The sequence below is a fragment of the Sorex fumeus genome, unplaced genomic scaffold, assembly GCF_029834395.1.
Source record: "Sorex fumeus unplaced genomic scaffold, SorFum_2.1 ptg000265l, whole genome shotgun sequence".
NCBI lineage: Eukaryota > Metazoa > Chordata > Mammalia > Eulipotyphla > Soricidae > Sorex > Sorex fumeus.
The window spans coordinates 33,949,529-33,967,486 of record NW_026606322.1 but is presented as its reverse complement, the minus strand read 5'-3'; positions in this window follow the sequence as shown (position 1 = coordinate 33,967,486).

Genomic DNA, 17,958 nt, shown 5'->3' with positions numbered 1-17,958 from the left:
TTCTTGTCATATGCACTTTAACAATTGAAACATCATATGGAAAAATACACACTTACCTTTTGAATATATAGCCTACTAGATATTTGTGCCATTATATCTATTCTATAAAATAAAAGAACATTTGATGTGAACACTAAAGCCACCTCTTTGCCATTGCTTATATAATAAAAAATGACGGCTGTTCTATGTAAGCTAACTTCTTTATTTGTAAAATGGTGAATATAATCATAATCACCTTGTAGGGGAATTGTCAAAATTAGTGCTTAGAGAAGTGACTGGTCCACTTCCACCACTTCTCTCCATTTTAGTGTCATTTAAATTTGAGATATAAAGTTAGCATCAACTATCCCCTGGACTTCCTCTTGGTTGTCTCCAAGTAGAATAAAACAATGAGATAACTGTACACCAAAACCATATATATTGTGGTCAGAGAGATAATACAGCAGATAGAGTGTTTGTCTTGCACGCACCGACCTGGGTTTGATTCCAAAAACACTGTACGGCAGAGAAACAAAAGGGATCCCTGAAAGCAGAGACCAGATTAAGCTCTGAATACCACCAGATGTGGCCCAAACAACAACAACAAAACTAAAAATAAGAAAACAGAAAACATGCATAACTGTTAACACTGTTGCAGACATGTGACCTAAACTATAGTAAATTAAAATGAAAAAATACCAGTAAAACAAAGAAAATTCCCAAAAATACAATGCACAAACACAAAATATTTAAGCTATACTTAATTTTTGATTTCATGATTTTTTTAAAGGAAAGGAATAACACCACTTTGCAAAGCAGGTTATACTGGTGTTGTAACATTTATTTTGTTCCTGTTCTTTATTTGAGCAGATTTCCTTACTAAATCCAAGTAAACTCCAAACTAAACATGTTTTTACTGTGTCTTCTGCTGCAGCCAATTCCAATTTTTGCTGAAAGACTCACAAGGACTATTTCTGTCTTGTTATTTTTGAACACTAAAATCTTCATAGTATTTCCCTTCAGAAAAAAAGTTCTAGTTCTAATTTTTGTAACTTCTCACCCTCTCATATTTTCCCATTTTTCTAAGAGTATTTTTATTTTTCCACTTTAGTTTTCCCCAATCGGTGAGATTTGGGAGCATTACTGGTTGCTCCTGGTCTTACCTACAATAAACTACAATAGTGGCCTAAGATATTGTTAAAAATACATTACCTAATTAACTATGACAATCCTGTAATGCCCACCTTATGAGCACCAGGAAATTGAGTCTGAGTAATGACTATTTCAAAGTCTCAAAATGAGAAAATGCTGGATGTGGCTGTAATCCCTGAGGTCTTGTTTAAAATATTGAGTGTTCAGCTCTTTCACTAAAATTTTCCAGCCCTTACTTACATTATATTGCTTTCTTTTCTATGTCATATTCTTTTCAGATAGTTTTTCTAAATGAAGTTTACACTCTTATTGGACTTCATATTTGTAGGGTTTGCCTTTGTTATTCAAGCTCTAAAATGGATTAGGCCAGAATTAATCATAATTTTCTTTACATTTACCTAACTCTAAAAAATGATGTCGCTTTTGAAGTAAAATATTTGATTTACAACATTTTTGAATTTCAAGAGATTAACTATGTATGTGTGTATGTATGTGTATCATCTGTGTGTAGCTGTCATCAATTTTACACACATACATATATACACACACAAGATTTCTCCTATATATGGGTAAAAAGGAAACATAATAAGAAAACAAAAATGGTCAAAGTCTCTGAAAATGAAGATTTAGTTTATCAAACTGAACATGTATGGTAAAACTAAAATAAAGTCAAGAATCTATATATATGACTTAAGTTATTAACAATCTAGAAAAATATATTTTGAATAAAACACATATATGGGGGGGCTGGAGAGATAGCACAACAGGTAGGGTTTTTGCTTTGCATGCGGCCGACCCAGGTTCGATCCCAGCATCCCATATGGTCCCCTGAGCACCGCCAGGAGTAACTCCTGAGTGCAGAGCCAGGAGTAACCCCTGTGCATTGCTGGGTGTGATCCAAAAAGAAAAAAAAACCCACAGATATAGTTATAATAATATCTCACATTTTTATATCAATGAGGAGTAACTGGAAATTTTAAATTCAAGACTACTCAACTCAATAGTCAATGGATTGAATTTTCACTAAGGCTAATGAAAGTGTTTCTCTCACTCATTTCTTGATTTGTGTGTAGTTTTTGGTCAAACACCTCACTTCACAAACAGATACCACAAAAGGCAAACTGAAAATGTTTAAAGGAATTTTGTTTTAGTGAATTTTGTGAATTCAAAACCACATATTTTATTACTGTTTAATGTAGTAATAAGTCCAACTTTGTATACAGTAAACATAATAAGCCCTCGGTTCTTAAATTGTTCGTAGAGGAAAAATCTAAGGGTTTGGCAAGTTTATCTATCTAATTTTGAATTTTGCAGTACATGCCCAAAGCAATCAAGTACTTAGTGAAGTGTATTTTACAAAATATATTTTGCTTATCACGTACATCTCGGCTTTCATTAGTTCTTGCCATGTTGTAAATATCATGACTGGATAATATAGACTTTTTATTGTAAAATGAAAGTCATTGTCAGTCAAATAAATCCAGCACAACATGGATCACCATGTTTTTGTGTGTGACAGCATTATTTATATATTAGTTGGGCTACATGACGAGATCGCACTGTCCTGTCCTCCCATTGTTCATAGATTTGCTTGAGTGGGCCCAGTAATGTATATTTCCATCAGGAGAATTGTTGTTACTGTGTTTGGCATATCAAATACGTCATGGGTAGCTTGCCAGGATTTGCCATAAGGGGGAGATACTCTCAGTAACTTGCGGGCTCTCTGAGAGGATCCAGAGGAATAGAACTCAGGTCGACCACGTGGGCCATGTGCAAGGCAAACACCCTACCCACTCTGCTATCGCTCCAGTTGAGATTTTTGGGGGCTGGAGTGATAGCAGAGCAGTAGAGCATTTGCCTTGTATGTGACCGACCCAGGTTTGATTCCCCTGCCCCTTTCAGAGAGCCAGGAGGCTACCAAGAGTATCTCGCCCGCATGGCAAAGCCTGGCAAGCTACCTGTGACATATTCCATATGCCAAACACGGCAACAACTAGTCTCACAATGGAGACGTTACTGGGCCCACTTGAGCAACTCAATGAACAACAGGAGGACAGTGCTACAGTGCTGCTACATGATGAGATATGGACTATTTACTTTCAGAATATAAGACAATTCCCAGATTTTTTTTCTTTTTGGCTCACACCTGGCAATGCAGAGGGGTCACTCCTGAATTTGTACCCAGGATTACCCCTGGTGGTGCTCAGGGGACCATATGGGATGCTGGGAATTGAACTGGGTCAGCCGTGTGCAAGGCAAATACACTACCTGCTGTACTATGGCTCCAGACCCGAAAATTCCCAACTTTTGAGATATAAACTATGTGGAGGCTTCATTTATAGGGTTTCTTCTTCATTTAAGAGGAGCAAATAAATAATGAGAATGGAGCCCAGTTTCCACTGATAATATATTTTTTCATTCCTTTAACAACTTGGGGTAACAAATTACTGAAGCTGAAGGACTTTGTAGTAAGGTACAGGTCAGCTATATGGCACCAGCCCTTTGTCATTCCTGTTTGAAAGGGACCTGCGCAAAAGTGACCAGAGAAATGACAAGCATGTTAAATGGCTTTTCCCCAGTACTTTTCTGAATTACAAATACAGGAAAGATTCCACATGAGCTGACATAGGAGATTGGAATCTGAAGGTAAAATTTAAGTTTCAGTATGTAGGGTAGAATTTATTCAACTAAAACACTGTACTATCTAGGGCAAAGCAACCCCTGAAGGGGTCAATAAACAGAGTTGAACGTTAGTGGAAAGGAATCATATGAGTCTTTTCAATCACAACGTTCAGTTATGAAGAATATTTATATTCAAGTTATTTTTATTCCATATATCATACACTCCTTAAATTTATCTCTAAAAGGGGTCCTCTATGGGATTAAATGGGTGAAAAAAGTGGGAAGCATATGATGAAACTTTAGATGATAGTTTTTTTTAATTCTATCAATTTTACAGAGATCAAATTAGAATTGGGACATAAATGAATAACTAGATTTCTGTGTATGTTTTATACTCTCATCTGGAAACTAAATCTGCAAAGTTTATTTTTCAATTGTTAATTAAATGAATACCAAACAGAATATATACATACGAATGAATTTGTGGGCTGGATTAGATAGTATAGCAGATAGGTTGCTTTCCTTGAGCACAGCCCAACTGGACTTTATCCCTGAACACAGCCAGGAGAAATCCCTGGCTGCAGAACCAGAAGAAAGCCCTGAACACTGCTAAGAGTAATCCTTGAGGGAACAATCAGGAGAAAGCTCTGAGTACTGCCAGGTATGGTCTAAGAACCAAGGAGAAAACAAATCAATTTGGGGAATAACAATACAGTAAATGTCTAAGTTAAAAATCTAAACATTGCCTGTGGATTAAAAGTTCTTTGATTTAAAAACCAAGAAAACTTGATGTATCTTCCAGAGAAATAGGGGGCAGGAAATGATATAGATTACATGTAAAATATGTATAATTATGTAAATTTATATAAACATATGTATGAATTATGTAATTTTAAGAAAATTGTACTTACCTTCAATTTCTTCTTTTTACATTAAGGAATTGGCTCATGTAATTGCGGGAGCTGGCAAGTCTAAAATCTGTAAGGAGGTTGACTGGCAACCCAGGAGGTTTTGACATTATAGTAATATCTCAGCCAACCTAAGTATTTATTGTGTGTTTCAGCTGATAATTGAGACCCTCTGCACCAAAGCACAGAAGAAAAATATTTACATAAGTGTCAGTTAACTACTTCTAAAAATTATCTTCACAGCAAATCTAGACCAAATAATTGAAAAGCTAAGTCTAGTCAACTGGATGATAAATTAATAATCTTTCTCTCAAAAAATGTCAATTTTGTCTATTTAGATGTTAATTTCCAGGTAGAGATATATATATCTCTACCTAGAAATTATATATACATATGTAGATATGCTTGTGTATATATAATATAGTCTATATACTTTCCAGGTAGAAATATATATGTGTGTGTGTCTTTGTGTATATAATATATTGTCAATGTAATTATAGTAGCACTGTAGCACTGTCCTCCCATTGTTCATTAATTTGCTCGAATGCGCACCAGTAACGTTTCCATTGTGAGACTTGTTGTTGCTGTTTTTGGCATATCGAATACATCACGGGTAGCTTGCCAGGCTTTGCCATGCGGGCAGGATACTTTCGGTAGCTTGTTGGGCTCTCTGAGAGGGGCGGAAGAATCAAACTCATGTTGGCTATGTGCAAGGCAAATACCCTACCCGCTGTGCTATCACTTCATCCCAATTTAATTATATAGATTATATAATCATACAATATATTATTTTATAACTGGCAGAGAAACTCAGGCATGTGGGTCCCGGGGCTGAGGTCTCCAAGCCTACTCGGATTGGGACTGGGCCTTCTCCACCTAGACCCTCCATCTTCCAGTAGGTAGGCGTCACACCCACCAGCTGCCACCAGCGCCAGGTTAGTCCCATCAACGGCCAAGATGCAGAGACTATAAAACCCAGTTCCCGGAAGCATTTGCAGCCAAGCAACATCTTATTATCTTTCCTTTGGAGAATCTGGCAGGCTACAAAAAGTATCCTGCCTGCACGGCAGAGTCTGGCAAACTTCCCGTGTCGTACTCAATATGCCAAATACCAGTGATGGGTCTCATCCTCCTAATCCTGAAAGAACATTGAAATGGCTCTTTTAAAATCTCAGGGCGGAAGAAGGAGACGTTACTGGTGCCTGCTTGAGGAAATCGATAAACAATAGGATGATCGTGATCGTGATATAATTATATGTTATTTATATTATTCAAACCTTATCTGTGATGCTGAAATTCATCAATTAACTATGATTTTTAAATTGAGGAGGCCTTATTTTTATGTCTATCTTATTGAATGCAGTGATATGTTTTCATTTGAGGTTCAGACCACAAATGGGCTGACTCCCCACAAAGTAGAGGACCTGGACTTAGGATTCAAACCAATTTCATATAATCACAGCATGATTTTGTTTGGTAAACTCCAGATTATGAAAATAAAACATGTAAGTAAATTGGCAGGCAAGAGTAAGGAGAGATATAAATCACTGGATGAAGTTAGGAGACCGGCGAGCAGATGTGTAGTTCATAGATCTGGAAACTTCCTAACAATTTTAGTTCATGGGAGAGGAGACACACATCTCTTGCTCAAAGTCTTAGGTGATTTTTGCTAAAATTTGGAGGTTTTCAGTACCTCAGGAGGGGATTTATAAGCATCTCAAATTAATTTAATTTCACATATACTAAGTTAAATTAGTAATCAGATATGTAGTCTCAGGCCATTCATTTACAGAATTATTTAGAACTTTCTGTCCATTTCTGACTGCTGTCTGTTGATGAATTTCTCAATGAGAAGCGGTTACTTATAACTGATGACTTAGTTATGATGATGAGTTGCTCTATCTCAATTGTTCCCTCTTTTCCATTAGAAACAGTATGTTGTCAGTATATATAATACCTGTATCAATCAGGAGCATTATAATATAAAAACATTTGGTAGCATATTTAACCTATAAATATTAATCACTCTATAGGCAATATTTTCTTTTAAATCAGCAAAATTTTATTTTACATGAAATTGGTAAAGAATATATCTAAGTTGCATGACAAAATATAGAGTTACTTCCCTCTAAACCAAGGGCCCTTCCCCAAAAGTGTATCTCTCATTTTCTGCTACCAATATGAAAGGTAGTATATCTAAAAGTACTCACTTCTGAAAATGTCTACCTGTATTTTTATCCCGGTAGAAATTCTACCAGAGTTACCAAGCTTCACTTTTTAAATTTCTGCATCGTTTCTTAGTTTCTCAAAGAATTTTTTTTATAATTTTATTTGTACTTTTTTACCAAAATAATTGTTATTAAAGATGGGGCTGGAGCAATAGCACAGTGGGTAGGGCGTTTGCCTTGCACACGGCCAACCCGGTTTCGATTTTGAGCATCCCATATGGTCCCTGAGTGCATGAGCCAGGAGTAACCCCTGTGTATCGCTGGGTGTGATCCCCCCCAAAAAATAAGGTAAGGTAAAGGTAAAGGCCCTCCCGTTGATCGTCGATTTGCTCGAGTGGGCCCAGTAACGTCTCCATTGGAGACTTTGTTGTTACTGTGTCTGGCATATCGAATACTCTCGGTAGCTTGCCGGGCTCTCTGAGAGGGGCGGAGGAATCGAACTCGGGTCGGCCATGTTGGCCACTTGTAAGGCAAACGCCCTACCCGCTGTGCTATCGCTCCATCCCTCCACTTGGGGCTGGCCAGGGGAGGGCTGGTGGTAGAGGGAGGATGCCAGGGCATCCTTGCACCCCCAAAAAATAAACCAAAATAAATAAATAAAGCTACTCAGGGAAGTCAATGGATGTGTTTTAATTCTCATTCTATCAGCACTTTCGGGATTATTTAATACCTTGACTTTGGTCTCTGTATAAATGCACGTGTGACAGGCAAACTTAGCCATGCATCCTAAATAAAAGCCTACAGATAAACAATAGAGGTGCAGCTGTGTCTATCATTAATTTAAAAAGAAAAACATTTATTAATAGAATGAGTAGGGATTAATTCTCTAGGAAATACATGTACAAGGTTAAGACTAAATGTTTTTGAGGTTTTCTTTGTAACATCAGCTCTTGACATGTGTAAAGGACATGAAATCAAGTAGAAAACCACTTGTGTGGCATTTTAGAGGCCAAGAGTTGTTACCCAAAGCATTTTTGAAAGCTGAAATGTCAACAGAGATGTTTCATGTAATATTTACAGTAGGGGCGCATTTGTGGAGCTACAAGAGGAACAAGACAAATTAAAATGAGTTGAAAACAATCAAAGGTTTTCAGCTGTTCCTTCTATTTAATTACCTGACAAAAAACTTGATTTCCTATAATCTGGCTCTTCTCAGTGTGTTTTTATTTTTATCTCATCTCATTTTCAATTTCTTCTTAGTTTGATTTCCAAATTGTGAATGATAACAAGGATGCCTATCAGCTAATTTGTCTTGCTGTTCACATTAACTCGTCCAAAGCTATTGAGTTCTAAGTGTGTGTCACACTCCTGACTACTGAGGCACCGAAAAAACTAAACAATGAGCATGTTCTGAGGGAATCCCTGCTTCACAGAGCACTGTCATGACGCCAACGCCAAACCCTAGACTGATTTCACAGACTTACTACAGAAACCAAACAACCCTAGAGTCTCAGTGATTCGAAGATACAGCAACAATCATTTCCTATTTGGGTTGCATATAGTCTGAGGTCGGCTGTCACACTGATCTACATGCTTTTATTTTAAAACCCATACAAAAAAGAAGACAGATGTGTGGTTGATATTATCATAAATACTCTGTCCATCTTTTCTGTTGCTTTGGTTCTCCATAGAATCATGTTAGTGGCTTTACAAACTTATTGTCCATTTGTTATAACTATCTCTCTGTTAAACTCCAAAAGTGCTATGCACCATGTCCATCATATCCAACTGGTTGATTCACATCTTGTGTTAGGCTCTATGTAAATAAAGCAAGAAATACATCATCCTTCCATAAAGTACCCCTAATCTTCTATGACAATAAAGAACAATGAACAGCAATTTACATTCAATGAATAGCAATGTAGTATTCTCTTACAAGAAAGGGAAGAATTTCTGCCTACAATACAACAACCTAGAATTTATTCTGACCTATTTTCTTCAATGTCATCTTACAAACACTTAAAGAAAGTTGGCCTGACTTCTAAGTATCAGTAAAAATGCTTTTACTATGCTAGTTACTCTTAAAAATGACCTGGCATGAGAGTGGAGAGATAGGAAAGTGGTTAGGGCCCTTGTCTTGCAAGTGGCCAAGCCAATTTTGATCCCCAGCACCCCTAAATTTCCCCCACCCCTCACCAGTAAAGATCCCTGAGCTAGGAATAATCCAGGTATTATCTGCACAATTTTTTAAAGTGACCTTTTAATCATCATCGCAAATAAGACCTTTATTTTATAATCTTATTTATTGATTTTATTTTTTTCTCAAGTACACTTCATTGGGCTGGAGCGATAGCACAGCGATAGGTCATTTGCCTTACACGTGGCCAACACGGCCGACCCGAGTTCGATTCCTCCGCCCCTCTCGGAGAGCCCGGCAAGCTACCGAGAGTATCTCGCCCTCACGGCAAAGCCTGGCAAGCTACCCGTAACATATTCGATATGCCAAACACAGTAATAACAAGTCTCACAATAGAGACGTTACTGGGCCTGCTCGAGCAAATTGATGAACAAAAGGAGGACAGTGCTACAGTGCTACACTTAATTACTGCCTTACTGTGTTCTCAAAATCACTGTCACTGTCACTGTCCTCCCATTGTTCATCGATCTGCTCGAGCTGGCCCTGTAACGTCTTCATTGGAGACTTTGTTGTTACTGTGTTTGGCATAACGAATACGTCACGGGTAGCTTGCCAGGCTCTGCCGTGTGGGCGAGATACTCTCGGTAGCTTGCCGGGCTCTCTGAGAGGGGCAGAGGAATCAAACTCGGGTCAGCCATGTTGGCTGCTTGCAAGGCAAACGCCCTATTGCTGTGCTAATGCTAGCACAGCGGGCAGAGTGCTATTGCTTTTACCCCGCCGACCCAGGTTTGATTCCCAGCATCCCATATGGTCTCAAAATCAAAATGTCTTAAATTTGATTAAGGAGTTATACTTTTTGTGCACCACACTTTTTGTTGACTTAGCTTTATTTATAAAACTGCATCAATTTTAGTGATAAAACATTACTCTCTTCAAAATATATTTTGCCATCCATATTTTGACTTCTGTCAGTAACTGGCATTTGGCACTCTTTCTGCCAGCTATTTTGCCAATCCATAGCATTAATTAATACAAAATTAGTTAGCAATACAAGAGTACTTATTAAGATTCTAAAATATGCCATATCTGTCATCAAAAGTTCATACACATAACATGAAACACTTGCCCAAAACCCTCTTTGACCCCTATCCACTACAGTCAAGATAGTGTGTGACTCACTAAGTCAACCTCTTTCATTTTTTCTTTCATTATTATTATTATTATTTTTATTAGTGAAACACCATGAGGTACAGTTGTAAATTTACAATTTTTTGTGCTTGGGTTTCGATTATACAATGATCAAATACCCATCCCTCCACCAGTGCCCATTTTCCACCGCCATGGATAATATCCCTCCCACCCCCATCCCCCCATCCCCCCTGCCTCTGTGGCAGGGCATTCCCTTTTGTTCTCTCTCTCCTTTTGGGTGTTGTGGTCTGAAAAAGAGGCATTGAGTGGCAAACATGTTCAGTCCATAGTCCACTTTCAACATGCATCTTCCCTCCTGGGAGGATCCTCCAAACACCCTTTATTTGGTATTCCCTTCTCTATCTGAGCTGCCCTTTCCTCTAGAATGCCCGACTGGTCACTAAGCTATGGAGTAATCCTCCTGGTGCTGATCTCAGCTATTCTTGGGTATTAATCTCATATTTTGTTACTTTATATCCCCCAGATGAATGCAATCTTTCTATGTCTACCCCTCTCTTTCTGACTCATTTCGCTTAGCATGATACTTTCCATGTTGTACCACTTGTATGTAAATTTCATGACTTCATCTTTTCTAACAGCTACATAGTACTCCATTGTGTAGATGTACCAAAGTTTCTTTAACCAGTCATCTGTTCTTGGGCACTCAGGTTTCTTCCAGTTTCTGGCTATTGTAAAGAGTGCTGCAATGAACAAACAAGTGCAGATGTCTCTTCGGCTACACATTTTTGCCTCTCTGGGGTATATTCCCAGGAGTGGTATCGCTGGGTCAAATGGGAGCTCAATTTCTAATTTTTTGAGAATCGTCCATACTGTTTTCCAAAAGGGCTGAACCAGTCGGCATTCCCACCAACAGTGAAGGAGTGTCCCTTTCTCACCACATCCGCGCCAGCATCGGTTGCTTTTGTTCTTTTGGATGTGGGCCAGTCTCTGAGGTGTGAGATGGTATCTCATTGTGGTTTTGGTCCGCATCTCCCTGGAATCAACCTTCCTAACTTCAAACTGTACTACAAAGCAGTAATAATTAAAACAGCATGGTACTGGAACAAAGGCAGAACTGCAGACCAATGAACAGGGTTGAATACACTGACATCTCCCCTCAATCATATGATCATCTAATCTTTGATAAAGGTGCAAGAAATGTGAAGTGGAGTAAGGAAAGCCTCTTTAACAAATTGTGCTGGCATCACTGGACGGGTACATGTAAAAAGATGGGCTCAGAACTCTGCCTAACACCATGTACAAAAGTAAGATCAAAATGGATTAAAGACGTCAACATCAGACTGAAAACCATAAGGTAAATTGAAGACAAATTTGGCAAAACCCTCCATGACATTGAAGCTAATGGTATCTTCAAAGATGCCACGCCACTGGCCGAGCAAGTGAAAACAGAGATAGATAAATGGGACTATCTTAAACTAAGAAGCTTCTGCACCTCAATAGAAACAGTGACCAAAATACAAAGACAGTCTACAGAATGGGAAAGGATATTCACCGAATACACATCTGACAAGGGGTTGATATCAAGAATATACAAAGTACTGGTTGAACTTCACAAGAAGAAAACATCCAACCCCATCAAAAAATGGGGCAATGAAATGAATAGAAACTTTCTCAAAGAAGAAATCAGAATGGCAATAAAGCGCATGAGTAAAAGTCAACCTCTTTCAAAGTGGGCCGATTCCATTCTAACCTATGGGCTTTCAATCTAATTATATCATGTTTCACAATTGTAATATATCTTGCTCTTTTGAATGGTAATTTTTAAGAAAATCTCATACTTTTTTGTGGAAATGTGCAGTCTTAAAGGAAATTAAGGAAATCCTGCAGTCTTAAGATCTTCTCTCTTTTTACATTTCCAAGGATTTTCAGGGCCTTCCCACTTTCTCCGAAGTTATTTCTCAAGATCTACACACTCTGCTATCTCATTTTCTGCCTAAAAGCCTTCTTCTAGCTTTTCGTCTTCTTTGAAAAGAATTTTCCTCATTCTTTGAAACAAAAAAGTTCTATTTTACTTTCTCATTGTCCTGTAATTTCTTTCATAATCAAATGACAAACTATACATAGAGATATTTTAAATATTTTTAAGATTTCTTTTATCTTCTATAACTGAATGTTTGAAGTGGTATCCTTTGCATGAGAACCAATGGATAATCGTTTATTTCTAGTTTGGAGAAAGATAAATATAACTATTGAGTATTTTTAATGTTTTCAGAAATTTGACTCTGAATGAGCAACCAACAAGAATAGCAATAAGTGTGATAATTTCTCAGTAGATTGTAAAATGGATTGTAAGATGGAGATCTGAGCGACCTATGGCATCCAAAACCATGTACTTGGGTCACATTGAAACATGTGAAATTTTAATGCTAGTTTGTGCTCTGTAGCCCAAGTGTGTGTAAAAAAATGAAAAATTATAAAGTTATTACTGTTTACATTATGAGAATACCATTCACATTCACTGTATCACTGTATCACTGTCATCCTGTTGATCGTAGAATTACTCAAGTGGGCGCCAGTAATGTCTCTATTTCTCCCAATCTGAGATTTTAGCAGCCTCTTCTTACTCATCTTTTCCTAATGATTAGAGGCTCTTTCAGGGTCTGGGAATGAGACCTATTGTCGTTACTGTATTTGGCATACAGTAACGAACACGCCAGGGACAGCTTGCCAGGCTCTGCCCGTGCGGGCAGGATACTCTCTGAGCTTGCAGGACTCTCCAAGAGGCATAAATGGGTAGGAAGTGTTTCATAATGTGTCCAGAAAGTGGCCTGGAACATGGCGGTGGTTAGACAGAGCCCTTGGAGTGGGAAGGGCTCTCACCCGACCCACAGCCTGGCACGGAGTCCAGTGGCATGGTTCTGGGAGCCTCCTTTTTATATTGCCTTAGAAATGTGTGTTTAGAAAAATATAGTTTCTTGGAAGGATCTATGGTATGGGGCCAGGCTATCTATGAGGTCGGCTGCCAGGGCTGGGTCCCTTGGGGTGGGAAGGGCTCTCACCTGTCCCACAGCCTGGTGCAGAGTCCAGTGGCATGGTTCTGGGAGCCTCCTTTTATACTCCCGTCTGGGAGGAACATCCATGAGTTCTGGAGGGTGGCCAATGAGTTTATCTGGTGCCAGCAGCATGTGGCTCAGAGTGTGATCCCTGAGTCACTGGAGACTGGGGGAAGCAGGCAGAGGATCTCTGTTTCCGTCCCATTGAGTCCAGATTCCAGGGTCACAAAGTTCCACATTATCTGGGTTCCATGGGACTTCATTTTTGCATGAGCCTCGGCCTGAGCTTCCAGAAAGCTGCCTGGAGCATGGCTTTCACCCGCCCCACAGCCTCACATTAAATAATGCAAATAGTTTGGGCCTTAATTTAAACATAAATAAACAGGTTCGCTCTGGACTTGCTAAGAAACAGGGTACCATGCATGAATGCTAAGCTAGTTACATTGCAATAAAATTATGGCCATAAAAATCCTTAGCATGAGCAGGAAACCAGAATTTCACATGTATTTTGTTCAGAAATATTACTTTTTCTGATACCTATTCCTATTTAATATGACTGTTAGTACATAAGGCTAGTATACATTTTAACCATAGTAGATGTTGCTGTGCCAAGATTGCAGTGATAATTAAGGGATGAAACCATCAACATTTACATAAAACATGTAAATAAATATGTTTAAAACTAAAGACTTCTTAAAAAAACAACTGAATTAAAAAGTTCACAAAACCAGATGTTCAGAATATTCATGTATAAATATTGGTGTTATGTGAGATTTTTGTAGATAACACTGGGGATTCTGAAACTAAATAAGATTATAAGGTTTCTCACAAACTAGTTATGTATGTTATTAAAGATATGTGCTTAGAAATATATATAGTTTCTTGGAAGGATCTATGGTATGGGGCCAAATACCACTTCTCAAAGATACTTGCTACTCAAACTCTGTGATTTTATAGAAGGCCAACTTACAGAATGATAAAACTATAAGTACTTTTCAATTGCAACTGGACTTACATATAGATATTGCTAATTGGAAATCCCCCTAGCATATTTTATTTTCAATATAGTTTTGATTAAAAATGATGGTTCTCATTCTCCTGACCCTGAAAGAGCCTCGAATGTGGCAATTTCTAAAATCTCAGGGCTAGGATGAAGGAGACTTTACTGGTGCCTGCTCAAGAAAGTCAATGAACAAGAGGATGACAGTGATACAATGATAGTTTTGATAGTTAGAAGGTTTGTTTATGCATTATTTACTTAAAATTACAGTATCTGAACTGTATAAGACAATCTCAAACTATAAGTGTTTCACCAATGTAATCTGGATATTAGTTTTGTATAGAAACATTTTGGATAACACAATATTTCTTAAAGAAAATATTGTGAAATCTGCATATTAGCAATTTATATTTCTATCAAATAATTTAGCTTTGCATAAAATTTCAGATAAAATAGGTTATTTAATGTCATGAGACATTTGTGAATTAAATAAATGTTAATATATCTAATTTGAGATTTTCAATGTTAATAAATAGCATAAACTTACATTATTGCATGAAAAGATATTATAGTTGTGGTTAAAAAAATACTGCTGAAAACATTTGAATTACCATACAAAGCAATATAAAGGTGAATTGCCATACAAAGCAACATAAAGGTCAGTTTGCTTCCAACATATACAAGATAATCTTTAGGATTTCTAGATTACATGATACTTTGCAAGTATTTATGACTCTAGTTACCTTAAAATTATTTTTTTCGATGACAGATAATAGAGGGCAAAAATCACTTGCAGGTTTTGCAAAAAATATATTTGTATATGGGCTGGAGCGATAGCACAGCAGGTAGGGTGTCTGCCTTGCACGCAGCCAACATGGCCGACCCGAGTTCGATTCCTCCGCCCCTCTCGGAGAGCCCGGCAAGCTACCGAGAGTATTCGATATGCCAGACACAGTAACAACAAAGTCTCCAATGGAGACGTTACTGGGCCCGCTCGAGCAAATCGATGATCAACGGGAGGGCCTTTACTTTTACTTTACTTTATATTTGTATATATTTTATGAAGATGACAACTTGACAATTATCAACTGTGTATATTTTAATGCTACTACTATATAATTTAAAAAAATCATCCTGAAAGATTTGTCAGACAATGTGGTGTTTTTTTACATTTATTTGTTTGTGCCATACCTCCATAGTTTCTTCTTTTTGGCTAAGAATATATATGACTTCATCTCAGCCTGAAGCTCATGATTTCCCTCAAATGTGGGTAACAGGGACCAACTACCTTGTCTTGCAGGTCAAGTGGGTCTCAAATTGACAATGATGTTACTGAGGTTGGCAAGATTATAATTCTCAATTAGGATTATGTATTAAATCTTGGTAGGTTTGGGATGGTTAATCTATTTTATGCCTATTGTTTTGTTTTTTCAGAGAGAAGATTATACCGTAGAGAATGCGGTTTAGTAGTAGACTGTATGGATCATAAGTGTGAGGTCCTAATTACTGTCCTTGGCATCACTAAATTAAAATAGATACATGCATGAATGCATACATACATATGTAGGAAACAGATTAGAAAAACTTCTGACAACCCATTTGATAGTATGACAGCAACAGGAACCAAAAAATCAGCACCATGAGTGTGGAAAATTTTCTCCCGAACAGTAATGACAAGGTTCAATATTCCCCTGGGAAAAAAGCAGCTTAGATCTTTTCGAATATAATCTGGTCAAGCAAAAATGCAGCCATGAGTGGGTAAGGGAAAATGCACCCAGGAATGATAAAATAGATTACAGGACAAGCAAAAATGTGCCCAGGAAAGAATGGGGGGGGGGGCAGCTTCGGGTCTTTTATATGTAATGAACAACATAGGCAAAAAATACAATAGGAAATTGTAACGATTTTATTCTATACTTTCAAGGGTGCCTTCTGATTGGCTGTGTGAAAGATCGTGATCTCTGCTTCTCATGTACCTATGAATTTTGATGTGCTTACTAATAGTCCTTGATGTCTCTGTCAATGTAAACAATGGCTCAAATGTTGGGAATCAGGACAAGAAAGTGACAGCAATATTAAATTGACATTGTATTATATAAATGATGAGTATGGGAGCTCAATGATGGCTGACCAGGTGACCCCAAAGCTTGGGCAGTTTTTGTGTGCTTGTCTGTCTCCTTAAGTTTGTTGACCTCATCCTTTGCCACCAGCCACCACTACACTGAGGTTAAAGGTACCCAATTGATTCATTTTAGATACAGGAGAACTAGAAATGCTACCTGCCTCTGTTTAATGTAGAGAAGAGTTTAAAAGACAGGGATATTGTTAGCTAGAAAGGAGTTGTCATTCATGACCTACTCACACAGACAGTGGAAATTCATATTTCATCTTTATTTTGAAAAAACAGATGTGTTAGTGGGACCCCAGGTTCCTTAACAAAGGTTTGGTCTTACTTTTCTTGATTGGTCCAATCCTACAGTAGGAACTGCAACCTCTGTAAAGAATAAAAGACTTATTCACACTGGAGAGAAACAAAAGTATGGCCACATGACGGGAAAAGTTAAGTGCAACTGGATTCAGAGGTAGCAGAAAACCAAATGGTGGCACTCTATCATGAAGGAAAGATGAGGTGATAACCACAATGGACAGCAGTAGGATAGCACTAACCAGAATGTTGTGTTTATGCAAATCCATGGTACTCCTAGAACAGAAATTGACAGGGACCTGATAAAATCCGACAATCTTTAGAAGCAAAAAAGGTTCTAGGTCAAGTGAAGTTGACATAAAAACGTAGTCATGTTCCATTGCACAGGATACATTAACAGGAAACAATATTAAAGAAAGGAAATGAGTTAAGAGTAGAGAGGTGAAAGACTATGGACCAAACATGATGGCCGCTTAATACCTGTTTTTCAAACTATAACACCCAAAAGGAGAGAGAGAGTAAGAGGAAATATGCTTGCCACAGAGACAGGGAGAAGGAAGCAGGGGTGGCGGCGGGAGGGACCCTGGGAACAATGGTGGTGGAAAATGGGCACTGGTGGAGGGATGAGTACTTGAACATTGTATGACTGAAACGTAATCACGAAAGTTTGTAAGTCTGTAACTATATCTCACAGTGATTCATTAAAATAAAATTTTTAAAAAAGAGTAAGAGGGGCTGGAGAAATAACACAGCGGGTAGGGTGTTTGCCTTGCACGCTGCTGACCCGGGTTCAATTACCAGCATCCTATATGTTCTGTCAAGCACCACCAGGGGTAATTCCTGAGTGCAGAGCCAGGAGTAATCCAAGTATCGCTGGTGTGACCCAGAAACCAAAAAAAAAAAATGAGTAAGAGGTGAGTTATGAGTCTGTTCCATGGACTGTGCAAAAGATGTAGTAGTTTTGTCAGGAATGAAATTAAGGCAAAAGTAGATCTATATACTTACCAGAATTAATATGAAGTCGTGATTGATTAGGTTTGTCAATGATGAGGAAATAATACAGCTCTGGGTGACATCTAGACTTATTGTTGGAAAATTAGACAAATGTGGTTGATAGAAAGTGGAATGAGAAACAAAAGAATAATGCGTTTCCAAGGAAAAGTTTGTTTTTGAATAACAAGATAAATCTCATCTTAGTTGCTAAGCTCTACATATTGTCAGTCTTTCTAAATTCTGTCTAGATTGGAGTAAGCAGTTTTACAAAGGTACCTATATGGAATAGTTGGCAAGGTGTAAGTGAGATTTCGGTCAAAACTGAGTTGAAGTTTTGCCAAATGATAGGAATGAATATAAAAACATTGCATT